The 17,263-nt window shown below is 42.2% G+C and overlaps 1 pseudogene; it reads left to right on the forward strand.

The window, feature by feature from the left end:
• The first annotated feature begins 3,749 nt into the window (after positions 1–3,749).
• LOC147460142 (elicitor-responsive protein 3-like) lies at positions 3,750–16,609 on the forward strand (annotated as a pseudogene).
• The last annotated feature ends 654 nt before the right edge of the window (positions 16,610–17,263 follow it).

The following is a 17,263-nucleotide window of genomic DNA, read 5'->3' on the forward strand; positions in this document are numbered from 1 at the left end:
GATCCATTCCATGAACTTGTGGTCAATCCAAGTCACAACATTGGTGCACATTACCTATATGTAAGAAATGTAGCATGTGATGTTGAGAAGACACTGCAATTTTTACATATTAGATGATAAGCAACATTATACATTACTTGTGTAGCATTGTTTTATGCTTCATGTAAAGTGGCCAAAGAAACAAGGAATTTGTTTGCATCATCATTGGATGTGATCAAATAGTGCTGCTTCACAATTCAAAGTGTGAAGACCTTATAACTTTGTGGCCAAATATTGCCATATCACGGGCTTACACCATGCACAAATTTGTTGCATCATGGCATGGAAAAGGAGAGTGCATGACAGGGAGGGACTAGTCATCAAGAGAACCCTGGCACATGAGCAATCAAAACCACATGTTTTAGGATGAAAAGAGCAAAATACAAGCTAAGCAATATGGCCTTATATAGGCTCAGAGTGGAAGGTCCCCATTATTGGCCTCAACCCCACCCCCCTTTGCATTGGTTGTTGAAGCACATCCTTCCTTGGCTTCCTCAACCCCTTCCTTCTTCTTCATGTCCTCAACCACTTCCCCCTTCTTCACATCCTCTATCACTTCTGCCCTTTTGGCTCTGCCGCTTCCCCACCATCACTTTTTGCACCCTCCATCCCTTCCCCATTTGCAACCTTCACACCAAATGCATCAACTATGTCCCCCACTTTTCTACCAAACATGTTAGGGGCCTCGCCAAAGGGGTGGGGGGGTTGTTGCAACCCTCACCCACAAAAGTCCTTCCCTTTATCCATGAATCACCAAACAAGTCATTCAAGACATCCTTTACCTTCCTAGCACTTTCTTTAGCATTGACAAACGAACAGCTTGTATTAGACTTTGGAGGCTGATCCCATTTTTTTATTTTCTGACCCTTTACCACTGGTGCTTCCTCATCTACAACTCAACAAGTGACAAAACACATCTCACAAACATAGTGACAATCAGCATAGAGAAAATGCACTAACATACTTACTCTTCACAGTGTATATTCATAGAGATCCAAGATTTAGCCACCTCAGGAATCAACATGTGACAACTGGGTTTGGCACAAAAAAATTGGTTCTGTAACACACCGTTAAAGCAAAGGGCGGATGATATTCATGTCGGCATTCAAGCATAAATGTCCCGACAACATGGGCAGTTTTTAGAAGCTTTCCACATGCGACATAGGACCCAAACACATGGACCGTCTTATCCAAATCCACAATCTGGGGCCTTGGGAATAACACAAATTTCTTTCCATTCTTCATCTCTTCAATCATTCGCTCCACAAAACTGGTATGGCCCTAAGCTTCCTTCCATGTTTCCTCCAATATCTTATACTCACGTTGTGAAAAAAATAGACAATCATGCATGCAAACAAGTTATCATCTCAAAAGGCACTACCAAATGTTGGGGTTATCCCAACTTGGGTGGAATCTATGTGTGAACACATTGTATACGCCTTTTATAAGACTCTAAAACCTAATGAATTATCTCTCTCTTTTCTTATGCTAGCTTATCTGTCGTCTACTCTCCCCCCGCTCCATGTCTACTCTATAGTATCGTCCTTTGTAGCTCTTTCCCACCAGCTGGTATCAGATTTGAGGGTATAGTCCTTGACAAGCATTCATGAAGGGTAGAAATGAAGAATCATTGGCATTTTGAAACTCATATTTTCAAGCGATAGAGCAATCTTTTCAGTTGGTGGAGCAAGTGGTGTAGTAGAATGTTTTGATATGTTTACCCACTTAGTAGGTGGAGCAAGGCTGCATTTCAACCATCATCTTGAGATGCAGGGCCATGAAAGTGGCATGGGGACGCATAATCCTCATACAACATCTTGAGAAGCTTTCATGTTAAGCGACCAAAGTGGTGCAAAAAGAAAAGGTTTTAGCTGGGACAGCAGGAGGCAACCTACTACAACCAAAAGCAGGAATCCGTGAGGCTTGGCCACAAAAGTGAGATGTAAGGTTTGAGCCGGATAGCAGAAGTGATGATGTCTTGAGATGCTATCATGTTTGCTGAGTCAATTGCAACGCTTTCTACAACAACATATTGAAATGTTGTCTTGCTTGCAGTAATAGAGGCCCTTGCTAGAGCAGTATGTTGAGATGCTACAAGGCATTACAAGCTCTTTGAGCCAACAAAACTTGCAAATTGAAATTCTATCACAAACTCTAGTCATCAAAGGCCATTGGTAAGCTTTTCTTTTCTATCCAAAATGTTTATTTCAGGACTACAATCTCATGAATGTTTTACGAACAAATATGTTATAATATTGCCTCATACTACCAATAACCATGTCAACACAAGAGAAAAGAGTGGTTTTCTTGTCCACTTACTTTGGATGGTTGCTCCTTCCCATGGAATGTATGCTAGACATCATGTCTTATTGGAGTTCTACCAAACACCGAGCAAGATTTCTCAAGCAAAGAAAAAGTCGAGCATATCCTACCAAAAAAAAAGAGAGATCGCACGCGAGGGAACCTTCGCACAAATTGAGACACTAGGGTAAAAATATGTTATTAGCTGACTAATATGGGTATACCACTAGCATTGATAGGTGATCGCATTGGTTGTAGCAAAGTCAATGTGTCTTTTGCTAGCTAATGCAACCTTTGTTCTAGGGGGAACAAGACATCCATTTAAGCTCACAAAATCAAAGGTGTTTTGGCACATTATCGTGCATTTCTACAACTAGCAAGCAAGCCAACTTTTGTTAGTAAAGGACTTTTGCCGACATTCCAAGTCAGCATATAATTAACATAGTGTGGTCAGATTTACCATGACATAAGTAAGACCACACAATTTCCACCACAAAGGGCCATAGTGACAAACTAATGTTGGTAATATTGAGGTACATGAGATGCAAGAATGATCATCTCAACAATAATGTGTCCACATATGGAATCATAAGGACTTTGATACAAAACCTCAAAATAATGCGCACGAAAGTGAAGAATGATATATAAATAATTATTTATTTATCTATATTGAGAACATGTATTAGACATTTATAGCTATTTTGAGAATCCCTTTGTTTTGTAAACGAGGAAAACAATCCCTAGAAATAGATGCATTAGATTTGATGCCAAGATAGATGCTTATACAAGACATGAAATGAGTGCTATTTTGATCATTCTACTAAGCTTGTCGGCTCTAGTTTTTTAAAAAACTTTTGATTTGCAAGAAGATTCTCTCTCAGGGCAGTCTCTCTTGCACTTCAAAAAAAAAAAGGAAAAGGACACCAGTTAGAATATGCCACCATAGTTGATGTTCAATACATATAATGAAGGATATTCCCTCGACATGTTCAGTACATAAAATGAAGGATATGTACCCTCACTCTTAGTGTTCCGGGCCGGAATAGGCGAGGCGGAGGCCGAGCCTGTTCCGTGTTCCGGAACAGTGGGGGTGAGGGAGATTCCCATCCATCATGCCCAATCTTGCATTTGATTGGTTAGAATCTTGTTTGTGTGACACGATTGGCTGGAATTCTCTCTAGGTGAATTCCATTGGTGGAATTATGTTGACTGCACTGTTCCTGTCCTATTCACTATAAGAACGTTAATGTAATGGACGGTTGAGATTTCTTGATGTGCTGGAATACACAGGCCCAAGGCATGACGGATAAGGGCCAAAGCACGCAGGGAGACATACACAAATTGAAGAGTACTAGGAGGGAGGGCAAAGGAAATTGCTGGCTTCCACTTAGTTCGATCATGACAGAACAATGCATAGGAAGGCGCGAGAAGGAGGTGGCCAGCTAGGTAGAGCACATGCAGTTGCAGGCGATGTTGCAGATATAATAAGTGTAGATGCGATCGTCACAAAAGTAGGTAGTGCAAGAGCTAAGGAAATTGTTGACCACCAAAACACTGAACGAGAAGGCGCGAGGAGGTTGTGGCCGTCATCCTCACGCTAGGCTTCATGTAGGTCTAGATGTGGTGGTGATGCTCGATGTAGAGGCTGTTGTGCTCAGTACATGCCTTATGGTTCAGATGTAGGATCAGGCCACGTAAGCTACCACCATGACCATCATCGCCGCCTTGTTGCTACTTGCCATAGCTTACACTATCTTAATCCCCAAGTGAAAATATATATAGATGTTGGGCTTGCTGCTCTTCTCTCTCTCTCTCTCTCTCTCTCTCTCTCCCCCCCCCCCCCCCTCCCCTCCCCTCCCCTCCCATATTCTATGATGCAGTATTCTTTACACTGTATTGATTGTTGTGTGTGTGTGTGTGTGTGTGTGTGTGTGTGTGTGTCTCTCTCTCTCTCTCTCTCTCTCTCTCTCTCTCTCTCTCTCTCTCTCTCTCTCTCTCTCTCTCTCTCTCTCTCGCCACACTTCCTTCTCAGCAAGTGTTGGACGGGAGCGACTCACACACCCATGAAGTGCATGCAAACACTACCTAGATCAACATAATGTCAATTGAGGACACAGATGACACGATAGGCACACGGAGGAAATCTCTTTAGCTTATCAGGCTGAGACCATCCTACACATACAACACTCAGGAAGGCCAACTAAACCACAATCAAGAACCTCACTGCTCTCAACTACACCACCTAGCCACATACACACATACGGAAGGTAACTCACCTAATCATGCCAGATTCATACGAAACTTAAGGAACGCCATTCCCTCACTAGGATACACCTGTCCCTAAGCTTCTACACTCAAAACCCTCACTCTAAACCCATCTGCGGAAAACGCGTAGGATGACATAGCTGAATTTTGAAAGCGCCCGAAACTGAAATTTATGAGTACCTATGCGTAGCTTATGTCGCCACGATTCTATAGACTACTAGCACGCAGAAAACAGACATCGTTTGATACACTTGCGGCCACAAATAGCTAGTAGATGCATCGGGGTGTGCGCTTCGTCTCGCGTGGAATGCTTGGCGTTGTCGCATAGCTCTCCTCGAGCCTACAGCAATGGTGCAGTCGTATCTCCAATGTGTTGAGCGAGCCAGGCATAGCGAGAGGATGAAGCTCACGCTCACTCTAGGCTTTCTCTCTCACACACAGTAGACGGCAGTGCTAAAGTTTGATTATGATTAAAGTCTCTTTTTACAAAAATGACCTAGGTACCTTATATACTAAGGCTACCTTAGGTTTAACCAAAAATGGGGTTGAAAGGGTCAAATGGCTATGTATTTACAATCTGGAAGTGCCATTGCACCCCGACTTCTGAAACTAGAATAACTACTCATTACAAATGACGTTTATAGCCATAATCCGCAGCATTTCATAACTCGCAAAAGATAAGACTTTGGTACGAAACTTGAGTTATGTTGTGTTGTTGACCCAGCTGTCAGCATTCCCCCCTTCCACGTTCATGTCGTCCCCGACATGACCTGATTGTCGATGGCGATGTGGTCTTTGCTGTCGTTTTGTTGTTGGAAAGAAAGTATAGACTATAGCCTTTGCATTAGCTTGTCTTGTTCGTCCAATCCGATGTACATAGTCTTCACATGATTCAGGAAAATCATAATTGATGACGAGCTTTATGTCTTTCACATCCACGCTCCGAGCTGCAGCATCTGTTTATGTCATTATAGGTCTACTGCCAGATCTAAATTCAAAAAGAACCCAATGAGTATTTGTGATTCTCAGAAACAACTTCTACAATCTGTAGAATTGAGTGACTAGCTTTCTGATCTTGTGAGCCAATGACAACTTTGTAAGGATTTTGTAGAAATTGTATGGCTAAACTCGTAACTTCTTTAGGCCAAGTTGCACTCCAATGCAAAGTCTGTATGTCAGGCCGAATCCAGGACTTTATTATTCTAATTTGAGGTTCAAAACCCTGCCGAACATTCGATGCGCATTATCAAGGACAAGCTTTTGAGGTCCTCTGATTACCCTTATGTCTGCTCTTCTTCATTGGGGACTTCTTTGTTCCTGTGCAATCATGTTGTTAGTGTTGTCTGCAGCTTTGTCATTGTAGGCCATTCTTCGACTCGCCATTGAGGAGAAGTATGCTATGATCTGAAATTGGTGCTCCAATTCATTTGTCAATTGGTTTGAGTAGATTTACTTATTGTTGATGTAGAAGGAATATGTACAAGAGGATGGTGATAGGTGCCCTTAGATTAGGGTCTAAAACCTGGATGACCAAAGGGAAAAAACCCGGTGGGAAAAAAAATGCCTTTGGTATACGCTCTTATTGGAGTTGAGCAGTTGAACGTGAAGTACATGTTCATGAAAGGTGAGTGCTTGGGTGAAACACGGAAAGAGTGCCTGATGCAAGTGCCAATTATGGGACACTCTATATGCATATGAGAAATTTGTCAACAAAAGCATGCAATGTGAAAGAAGGAGATGATGGGTGTTTCGAGGAATAAATGTAGCACATGTGACATCAAAAGATGTCTCAATAGCTTCCACCTTTCCAAGAAGGGTTTTCGATGTAGAAGTTTCTCCACTCGTATCTCACTGTGCTCAGTACGTGAGTGTCTTTTGGACCTTCTCCTTCACTTCACCAGACTTAAGTACTTAGACTTTTACTCTTTTGCTCACCTATACCAGCATGAGCGACACAACGTAAATATGCTCAACTCTTCCAGCTTGAGCAGTACCTAGAATAGCTAAGACGCTTAGACCACAGAGAATATTACTTGAAGTTTTGGGACTAACACCTCACTCATTTTGTGGCTTAGCTACTCGACTCTGACTTGTATGACTTGTCGGTTGCATGTTGACACTGCTTTGTGACAAGTTCTTTGGCTGTTGTAGTGGCTGCTGAGACATACTTCGTGAAGTTTCATCGTTTCCCTGTACCTTCTTCTCTTTGTAGGGCTCAGGCCTCTCGTCAATCTTTTCTTCATGTGGATTATGGATTTTTTTTATTTTTCTTAATAATAACAATGAAAATCTTAAAACAACTCAACAAAAGAAAAATCATTCAAATAGAAATCTAAATGCTATGTACACTATACACATGTCCCTAGGGGCTCATATATGGATTTCGTCCCCATACTCCTCTGTAACACTACTATGAGGGCATATACTCTAAATTTCGTCAAAAAATTATCACAATAAAACGCAAAAATTCAATGCATCTCACAAAACATTGCCCTCTAATAGTCATAATGTTAGGTCCGCATTCAGAATGCCTCCCCCCTTCCTATTTGGAGTCATCCTTTACGACAGGGTATCGCAAAGGGTATGTGTTGTGCTTGGGCAATTAAAAGTTGTGCCTATGCAGGCCTTGTAATGTAGCCCTATTATGCATACACAGTCAATGCATGGAAAAGATTTATGTTGTGCAAGATGTGGGTATAAGCAATTTGCTTATTGGCATTTGTTGGCGATGCTTCCTATTTTAAGCAATGTAATGGTCTTTGAAGCTCCTGTATCATTGCTTAATTGAAGCGACTTGCTCTCTTCTAACTGTACTGTAATCGTAGGAAGAATTGTAAGAATTCAAGCGGCGATGCACTGACAGCAGTTTTGTTGTTCTTCTTTGGGACCCATTTCTTTGCATTTATTGGCTGTTTTGTTGCTGGCTCTTGTTTGGGAACCCCTACTTGCCCCTGCTTTGTTTGTGTTTGAAGAGACTTCTTCGGGATCCACCTTTTTGTTGTGTGAGTCAACAGTGGTCTTTACTTCAGCCCTTGTACGCTTGGTTGGGGACGAGATTTAGGCTTTGAAAGTTGATACTGTGGTTGTTTTGGAATCCAAATAAATTCCTGACTTTTTTGTGCTTGAATCAACTTCTTTGGAGCCCAAACGTGAGTTGTGAAAGCTTGCGACTTTGTGATATTCTTACCCGTTCGTACACGCATTCCTTGTTTTTGTTTTGGTGTTGGATCTTGTGATTTGTCATTAGAGATCTTTGTCTTCTTGATCCATATCTGTTTTTGGCCGATCTGGCTTTTTGGTATCCAGATTTGTCGAGCGTTTTGGCTTTGACTTGTTGTCATGTTCTTTTGACCTATCATGGTTGTTGCTGAAGGGGTTGGTGATAGTGATGGCCTGAGTTGATGATAGGAGATGTCGTAAGATTCATCACTATCGCTACTATCCTCAGCAAGGTTGACTTCTTGTACTTTCCCTTGATTTTTTGGCTGGTAGTAGAAAGTTAATGTCTGTTTGCTTGTAGGTGGTAGTTTCTTGGAGAACTTTTCTAGCCCATTGATTAGAGCATTGTTAGCTCGTTGCTCTGGTCGTATTCCTCCTAGCTGAGTCTTTGCATCCTTATTAGGAGCCATGTATGAGGATGCTTGTGGTGGATGTGTCTTCACCGAGGACTTTGGAATCCACTTTTGATGCACTTTATTCATGTAGCGATGACATTGATTCCCGGGTCGTTGATCTTCTGGAAGCTTGAAGTGTTCTACAGAGTCATAGAACTCGTCGTCTTCTTCATCTTTTGATTCTCCACATTTCTTTGTTTGCTCCTTATTTCGAGAGCTTGTTGATGTCTGGTTCTCTTCGTTTTCCTGGATTACACTCACTGCAAAATAAGGAACGACATCATAGCCATTTTCATCACAAAACTTTGTTGTGGGAGCATCCTCCACGGCGCACACGTCCAGAGTAGCCAAGATGTGTTCCCATCCAAAAGGCTCTAACTCTTCTTCAGGAAATGGTTCTGGGATATAGTCCATATCCTCTATAACCCGCTCTAGGATACATTCCTCACGTTTCAAGCTACCACATTGTGAAGCTCCACACATCCACATTTCTTTAGGCTTACCTAACCAAGCTGGAAGTTCTGATCCTGCTACTGTGGCGGAATCAAACTCCTCAACCGGTGTTCTCGTCACATCCCTATAGCTATGGTCCCTCAAGTTTACCTTTGTTATGGTTTCCATATGTCTCAGGTATATATGGTCATAATCCCAATCTTGGACCATTTTCAATTGTCGCATGAATGGTCTTCCCAAAATGATTTCATAGTTGTTCTTCTTGCCAAATTCAACAACAGAAAAAGTGTGTTCATATTCAATGCCACAAGAAGTAACAAGTACTTTTTCTAGCAGTCCTAGGGGCTTTTCCTTGTATCCATCTGCAAGCTGCAGGGTCATTCGTGTGGATATCAAGGCAGGTTTTCCCCATTTTTTTCAAACCTCTTTGGTTGCAATGGCCATACCAACTCCACTGTCAAGGATTGCCATGGTTTTTACATTATTGAATTCCATAGGAAGGGTGGTGTTTCCATCTTCTCCCTTGTAATACTTGCCTACCTTGTTTAATGGCACTGGCCTAGTATTTAGTTGAGGCATTTCAAGCTCTTTGATGCGTTCCTCGATTTGAGTCATTGGGGTTTTTACACCAAATTTCTCTAGACATTTACCCACATGTTTGGTCTAATTCTGAGCAACTCGGCTAACATTATTGTACAGGTGACTGGGGTAGACAGAATATCTACTAGCCCCTTTGAATCGATGGCCTTGTTGGGAGACAGTCTCTGGGATGGGACTGCAACCACGTCTGACTTGGTCTCGTACTCTCCCATGTAGGACGGTAGTGTTCTTAGCGAATGGGGTTGACTATCCATAGATTGTAAAGATCCTTTGTCACCCCAATACGATCTCACGTCTAGATTCATTTGAGATCCAGTCTCAAATTCCTCTATTGGTGGTAGAAACACTCCTCGTTCATCACCAGTCTTGTCTACTCGTCTTCTTAGGTCATCGGCTTCATTGGCCTCTCTGACTTGTTTCCACAATTCGTCAAGACCATCTACCTCTTTACAATCCTCAGGTATAGCTTGGTGAAATCCCTCGGAAGAGTTATCCGTGGTATTCAGTACTATCCTTGGTTCTAATGCTGGGTCTTTGAGGTTTGGTCTGTGCTCATGACTAGAGTCTAGCTCTTTTAGTTCCTGGTTTGGTGGGATTACTTGTGTAGGCATGACACCGATCACATCCTCAGGTTTTGCAACTGGTGGTTCTAGTAAATCTTGGGCTGTTTGAATCATTTTCTGGCACATTTCAAATCTTTGCTTTTCTAGTTCTGCATCGGGATATGTCATCCACCTGTGTTCTTGGGTTTGGTTGTTTTTGAGCCTCACATCATAGGCTTTCAAGAGGTCATCTAATGTCTCATTAACCTTCTCTACCAACACAGATCCTCCTGAACTAGCACTTCTCGGTTTCTCATCCGTGGATGGTTCTTCTAGAGGTTTAACCATCTGTGTAAGAGAAGGTGCCTCCTTTTCCTCATGTTGTTTTATCTTCTCCTCGGCTTTAGTAAGCTTCTCAGCTAGGGATTTTTGCTCTCGTTCCCTGCGTGCTTTTATCCTAGTCTTTCTAGCTTTCCAACTATTTCGTTTGCTCATGGTTTTTTGACTAGGTGCGTCTGTCTTTGGTCCATCATCTGTCTTTGGACTCGTGTCACTTTCCGTGTTCTTTGTCTCTGGATTCTCATCAACTTTCTTTTGAGCTTGTGCTCTCGTAACTACTTGAACTGGTACAACATTTTCATTTTCTGAGTTACTAGGGAGCTGAACAATCCCTGATACATTTGTCGTGATCTTCCTGATTTGGTTTGGGTTTTTCGGGCAATCGGGGATCAAGTGAGTGATGCCACACTCAAGACAATAGGCATTTACTTCAGTGATCTCCGTCTGAGGACATTGTTTGACCAAGTGGTTGTCACGACTTTTGAGACAATCTGTCTCTGGTTGAGGAGATTCTTTTAGCATTTCCTCTTGGCTATAAGCAAGCTTTGACCTAGATAAGCCGCTATTTGCAATGAATCGCAATGTCCTTTCGTCCATTTCATACCTTCTTTCTTTCGACTGAAACCCAGGAGGTGGAGGTTGTATCGGCCTCACCACTCCATGTGTTTCTCTCACATTTTGTTTCTCCGAAGGGTAGTACTCACTTTGGTTGCTATACCACATTGTAGCTGGTACTGGCATTGGTTTATTTGATGCTTCCATCATTGGCATGTATCTCATGTCTACCGACATTCTAGCACCTGGCAGCGGAGGTTGTTGTCCTAAGACAAGCTGTGGCCTTAAAACTCCTACTGGTCCTGGCGCATTCCCCGTAATGTATCTAGGTGGAGTAGGTGCTTCTGGAACAGGTTGTACATACCTCTCCCTAGAATTTTCCATGCTATAATAGCACTCTTCCCCCGTATGGTTCGTCCATTTTCTCTCAATTTTACACCACTTCGGCTCTCCCAAATCAGACCTTACAAAAGGAATCAACCTCTTGACCAAGTCGTCGATAAGCTTTTCTTGATCATTAGGTGCCGTTGGCTTGGCAATGGACTCACTTATCTGTGAAACACTGTGCTGAGAGGATGTGTCATCTCCTTGACTCTTTAAGTGCGTTTCTTTGTATGCCTCACAGTTATCCACTAGATTAAGAGCTTCTTTGATCAACTCGTTTAGCGTCATCCTCCTTATCATATACAGATCCTTCTGAAGGCCCACATGTCTCATCCCCTGGATAAAGATCAGCATCAATCGTGCTTGCGTAGGTAATTCCGCTCTCGGACAGATCTTAACATATCTCTTGAGCCGTAATGATGCTTTGCGTACTGATTCATTCTCTTTCTGTTTGAATCTATGGATTTGCGAGACCGTGTTGTGAGCAATGCCTTTTGGCGAGAATTCTTCAATAAACTCCTCAAACAACTCATCTAGGGTCTCAAAATCCCATTTTTCCACCGAGTCGAACCATGTAGCTGCATCATCTTCTAGAGTCAATCCAAATCTCGCAAATTGTGTTGCAAAATCTGAAACGTCCTCTGCTCTAATCACTCTTCTAAAAGCCGCTACGTGATCTCTCAGATCTTTATCTCTGGAGTATTTTTTGTTTACCCATTTTTGGACTTGGGATGGTCTAACTCGTCGATTGTCTACAAGTCTAACCAGAGAATCTTCCAATCCTTCTCTCGTTATTGCTCTTGAAGGGAATCCTGGTGGCTCTCTTCTTGGAATTCCTATAGGAATTCTCGTGTTTGGTGGAGGCATTTGTGGTCCTTCATTGACCAAATATTCACCTCTTTCTAGTACAGTCTGTGGATTTGTGCTTTCTACAACTCTGTATTCTCGTCCATACTTGTCGACAACTATAGATCTCCTTTGACAGTCAACTCCGTATGTGTAGACAAATAAGAGCTTGTAATCCGTTATTTCTTCTAGGTATGGATCTGAGCACCTATAAAGATTGACCTCATTGTCGTCAATGTATCTATATAGTCCTTCACTCTCATGACCAATCATCCAAACTCTCTCAACAAGATGGATCTTTATCAATTGCAAGTTTGGAATATCCATTGTGGGAGGATATTCCTCTATCGTCGGGGTCTCCAAGCTTGTGTAAGCTGTGTTTGAATCTAGGGTAAACATGATTTCTTGGCTTAAGAGCTTTTGCTTGGTTCAAGTAGAAGTAGACTTAGTCCACTGTGTTCAAGTTCTTTGGTTAGGGAAAAGTCGAAACTATGTCCAAAACCGCATCCATTTCGTCACAATTCTCGCAAATTGTCGCTTTTAGACACCCCGACTTCCGAATGAATTTTGAGGCCTCAAACAACGTTTTTTTCAAAGTTGAACTAAATGGTTGCCGTTGGCATGCATTTAGTTCATGTTTTTCTCTAAGATCTGTAGAGCCGCTCTCAGGCTACGTTTTGATATAAAAACTTTTTCAATCCGATACCGTTTGTGAAAGTTATGGCCAAAACAGTGAATTGCAGTTTAGAATGGTCAAAATGAGTCCAAATTCAATTTTAAAAGAAGATTTGGGATCTCTATAACACTGTGAACACTCCTGTATGGTCAAAATTACAGTTGGACCCTAAAACTGGCCTAGAGACATCCTACACGTAGGATGTCTATATGCTCAGAATTTAACAAAATTTGGTCCAGAGACTCCCCTTAAGTCCAGCAACACCATGGTATGCTCAGAATTTCATTTGGACCTAAAAATGGCCTTGAGACATCCTACGCGTAGGATGTCTTTTTGCTCAGAATGACTTGAAATTTTCACCCCAGCTTCTCCTTGATGTGCTGATCACAGTGGTGTGGTCATAGGTTGGTTTGGAGTCCTAAATCAAGCTAGAGACATCCTACGCGTAGGATGTCTAACTGCTCAGATTTTGTCCAAACTTGCATTGCAGCTTCCCCTTGATGTACTAAACTCACAGCTATTTTTACTTTTTGATTCTGACACCTATAGGTTGGTCAAATGATCAAGAATCTCTTTCAAAAGCCTGATGTCTGTTCTGATGAATTCCCAAGTCAAATCAACTCCAAATTGGACCAAATTTGCCTAGGAGGCTTATCTAAGGCTATATGACAGCATGGTATGGTCACAGTAGAATTTTGGTTTCAGAATTATGCAATAGACATCCTACGCGTCGGATGTCTTTTTGCTCAGAATGAACCCAAACTTGAACCACAGACTCTCCTTAAGGTGCTGATCACTGTGGTATGCTCAGAGGTTGATTTGGAGTGCTAAATCATGGTGAAGACATCCTACGCGTAGGATGTCTTTCGCGTAGGATGTCTTTTTGGCCTATTTGACCCCAGACTTGTCCCACAGCTTCCCCTTGATGTCGGTAACCCAGTGGTATGCTTAGATTTTGGTTTGGATTTCAAAAGTCCCAAATTTTAGCTGTTCTTGCCTTTTTTTCAGTCAAAAGTGCTAAAGTCCGCTTTAAACCCAATTTTCTCACCCAAATGAGGTGAAACCCCTTTCAGTCACTCAATATATCATTCAAGACATGTTCATGCAGCCATATTATGGTTTTGGTCTCAAAATAATGCTTTGGCACAAATCGGATAGGATGTCTGGCAATTTCAGTCTATCTGGCCTTATCCTGTCAAGATATGGTCAAATTTCCACTTTCCAGGTGAAAATAGGGTAAAACCTACCTTCTGAACACACTGGTCAACTCAGAATTTCAAAATTTCCACCAGATCACCCTGTAGACATCCTACGCGTTGTCGTGCAGCTCCGTAGGATGTCTACTGCTGATTTTTTGAGACAGAAGTGTCCCTGATGCTTCCTTATGCTCTCAACAAGTGCAAGTATGCTTCGCAATTGCAAAAGCATGCAAAAATCACTCAATTTAAGCCTTTTCTGAAATTTTACGTTTTCTGTCTCCGCCTTTTGGCTTTTGGTCAACAAAAATAGGGAAAAACACCCAAGTCAATATGAAAATAGGGTAAAACCTACCCTCCGAACCCACTAGTGCAGTCAGAATTTTCAAATTTGGTCTCCAGAACCCCCTTGAGACATCCTACACATAGGATGTCTATGTTTACATAATTGCAGGTTTTCTTCACAGAACCCTTGCAAATGCTCTTTTATATACACAGCATCAGTCAGTCATACAAAAATATCCACAAAATCTTGTTTAATGCATTTTTACCCTTAAAAGCACACTTTTCCGTGATTTCAAATGCAATCAAGCACTTTAGCAAATAATTCAATGCTGAATAGCTCTAGATCAGAATCGGATTACTTACCTAAAGCTACTCCTACAAATCATATGGGGTTTTGCATCTATGAGTAGAAAAATGCTTCACTGCCACACACGGACTAGTAAACGCTTTATCACCTCACAAATCACAACCACCAACAACTACTCTAATCCACAGATCCTAACTAAACCTATCTAGTTGCAGACCCTTGGCAAGACACACGCTTCCTGGCTATCCACTTGATCGCGGAATATCCTCTTCCGGATCCACTTAAGAAAAACGCTTTCTTTAGCCGAAACTAAATTAAGCAACCATCACACGAGTGTTAGTAGGAAACCTACTTAGGTCCTTGTGTCCCCGGCAACGGCGCCAATGTTGGACGGGAGCGACTCACACACCCATGAAGTGCATGCAAGCACTACCTAGATCAACATAATGTCAATCGAGGACACAGATGACACGATAGGCACACGGAGGAAATCTCTTTAGCTTATCAGGCTGAGACCATCCTACACATACAACACTCAGGAAGGCCAACTAAACCACAATCAAGAACCTCACTGCTCTCAACTACACCACCTAGCCATATACACACATACGAAAGGTAACTCACCTAATCATGCCAGATTCATACGAAACTTAAGGAACACCATCCCCTCACTAGGATACACCTGTCCCTAAGCTTCTACACTCAAAACCCTCACTCTAAACCCATCTGCGGAAAACGCGTAGGATGACATAGCTGAATTTTGAAAGCGCCCGAAACTGAAATTTATGAGTACCTATGCGTAGCTTATGTCGCCACGATTCTATAGACTACTAGCACGCAGAAAACAGACATCGTTTGATACACTTACGGCCACAAATAGCTCGTAGATGCGTCGGCGTGTGCACTTTGTCTCGCGTGGAATGCTTGGCGTTGTCACGTAGCTCTCCTCGAGCCTACAGCAATGGTGCAATCGGATCTCCAATGTGTTGAGCGAGCCGGGCGTAGCGAGAGGATGAAGCTCACGCTCACTCTCTTTCTCTCTCACACACAGTAGACGGCAGCGCTAAAGTTTGATTATGATTAAAGTCTCTTTTTACAAAAATGACCTAGGTACCTTATATATAAGGCTACCTTAGGTTTAACCAAAAATGGGGTTGAAAGGGTCAAATGGCTCTGTATTTACAATCTGGAAGTGCCATTGCACCCCGGCTTCTGAAACTAAAATAACTACTCATTACAAATGACATTTATAGCCATAATCCGCAGCATTTCATAACTCACAAAAGATAAGACTTTGGTACAAAACTTCAGTTATGTTGTGTTGTTGACCCCAGCGGTCAACAGCAAGCCTTGATCGTGCCAAGGGGGAGTAGCACCTTGCCTGCAATGCTCCACAAGCTCAGCATGCAGTCCTCAAGACGTGCAGCACCTCGCAACTGGACAGACCTAGAAATCTCCAAAATCAGTCCGCGTCGCCGTGGGCTGATTTGAGGGGGTTTGGCAGAGAGAGAGAGAGAGAGAGAGAGAGAGAGAGAGAGAGAGAGAGAGAGAGAGAGAGAGAGAGAGAGAGAGAGAGAAGGCAAGGTTGGGGTATTCTCTATGGCCATTTTCGCTGAGCAGTGAAGGTTGGATTTACATAGAGAGCATCGCCTTGAAATCTTCCAAGAGACGCGCACGCGCATAGCCTCTTTGCCTCTGCGTTCTCTTGTCCAATACTTTTGTAACCACCGTGTTGGCCGTGTTGGGCATTGTTGAAGTCTTCTTAATCGCAGGCAAAGGCTTGAAAAACGTTTTCTTGGGAGATAATGATCCGTATTGACTCATTTCATACAAAACCAAGGACCAAAAAAGCAAAACATTGGAAGCTGGTGGCTCCAATCCCGTCTGGAAGCATAGTTTTTTTTTCGAAGTAGATGAAGAAGTTGCGGACGTGATTATCAGAGTCTATGATGAGGACAAGCGGACCTCAGATGATTTAATAGGTGAAGCCAGGGCCAAAGTGGTGGAAGAGCTCGAAGTACCGGCCACTTTGTATGATCTTGTGCGGTCGTCGGAGCGTACACATGGGCAACTAGAGGTCTCTGAAGTTTGAGCCCAAGGTGGACAAACCAAAGCGACCTCCGACATCTCATGGCTATCAAAATGGGCACTCTAATAACCTTCATAATGGCCCTTGTGGGGAAAACAATGAAGGGGGCTGGCAATAAATGTGTAAAGATTATGCCGATTCTACAAGTATGTACTGCCATTTATACCCAAAGGGTAAGGAGAAGGTGAAGAAGAGAATGTTGTATTGTAAATTATGTAATAAAGAAAAAATAGATTTTGTGAGTGAGTGAGTGAGTGAGAGAGAGAGAGAGAGAGAGAGAGAGAGGAGGAGGAGGAGAAGAAGAAGACAATTTTAATATCATAGGATGTGATGCTGATCATTAGTGATACTCGATTCTTTTGTGTGTGTGTGTGTGTGTGTGTGTGTGTGTGTGTGTGTGTGTGTGTGAGAGAGAGAGAGAGAGAGAGAGAGAGAGAGCCATGGAATGTGCACATCGAAAAGAATATTTGGTTCTTTTAATATATGTGGAGTTGCCTCTAGATGTAGAGAAATTTAATAAACAATTTTTCATGTTTTGCTAGCTTCAAGATTTATCATGTGAAATTAAGTATTCCCAAAATGTACCAAGATTTGAAAATGCTTTGTATCTTGTCCTCTTTGTTTGATTGGTTTTGCTCGTTTTTCGGTTTGCTCGACAAATCTTGCTCGATCTTTGGAATTCCTCGTCTTCTTGTAGCTCATAGGTATACCAAAGATTTTCATCTTTCATGAAGAACATTATTTGTATGTTTATTATCCTATATTCTTATTA

This window comes from Adiantum capillus-veneris, chromosome 4 (assembly GCF_014529385.1).
Source record: "Adiantum capillus-veneris isolate H3 chromosome 4, ASM1452938v2, whole genome shotgun sequence".
In the NCBI taxonomy this organism is placed as follows: domain Eukaryota; kingdom Viridiplantae; phylum Streptophyta; class Polypodiopsida; order Polypodiales; family Pteridaceae; genus Adiantum; species Adiantum capillus-veneris.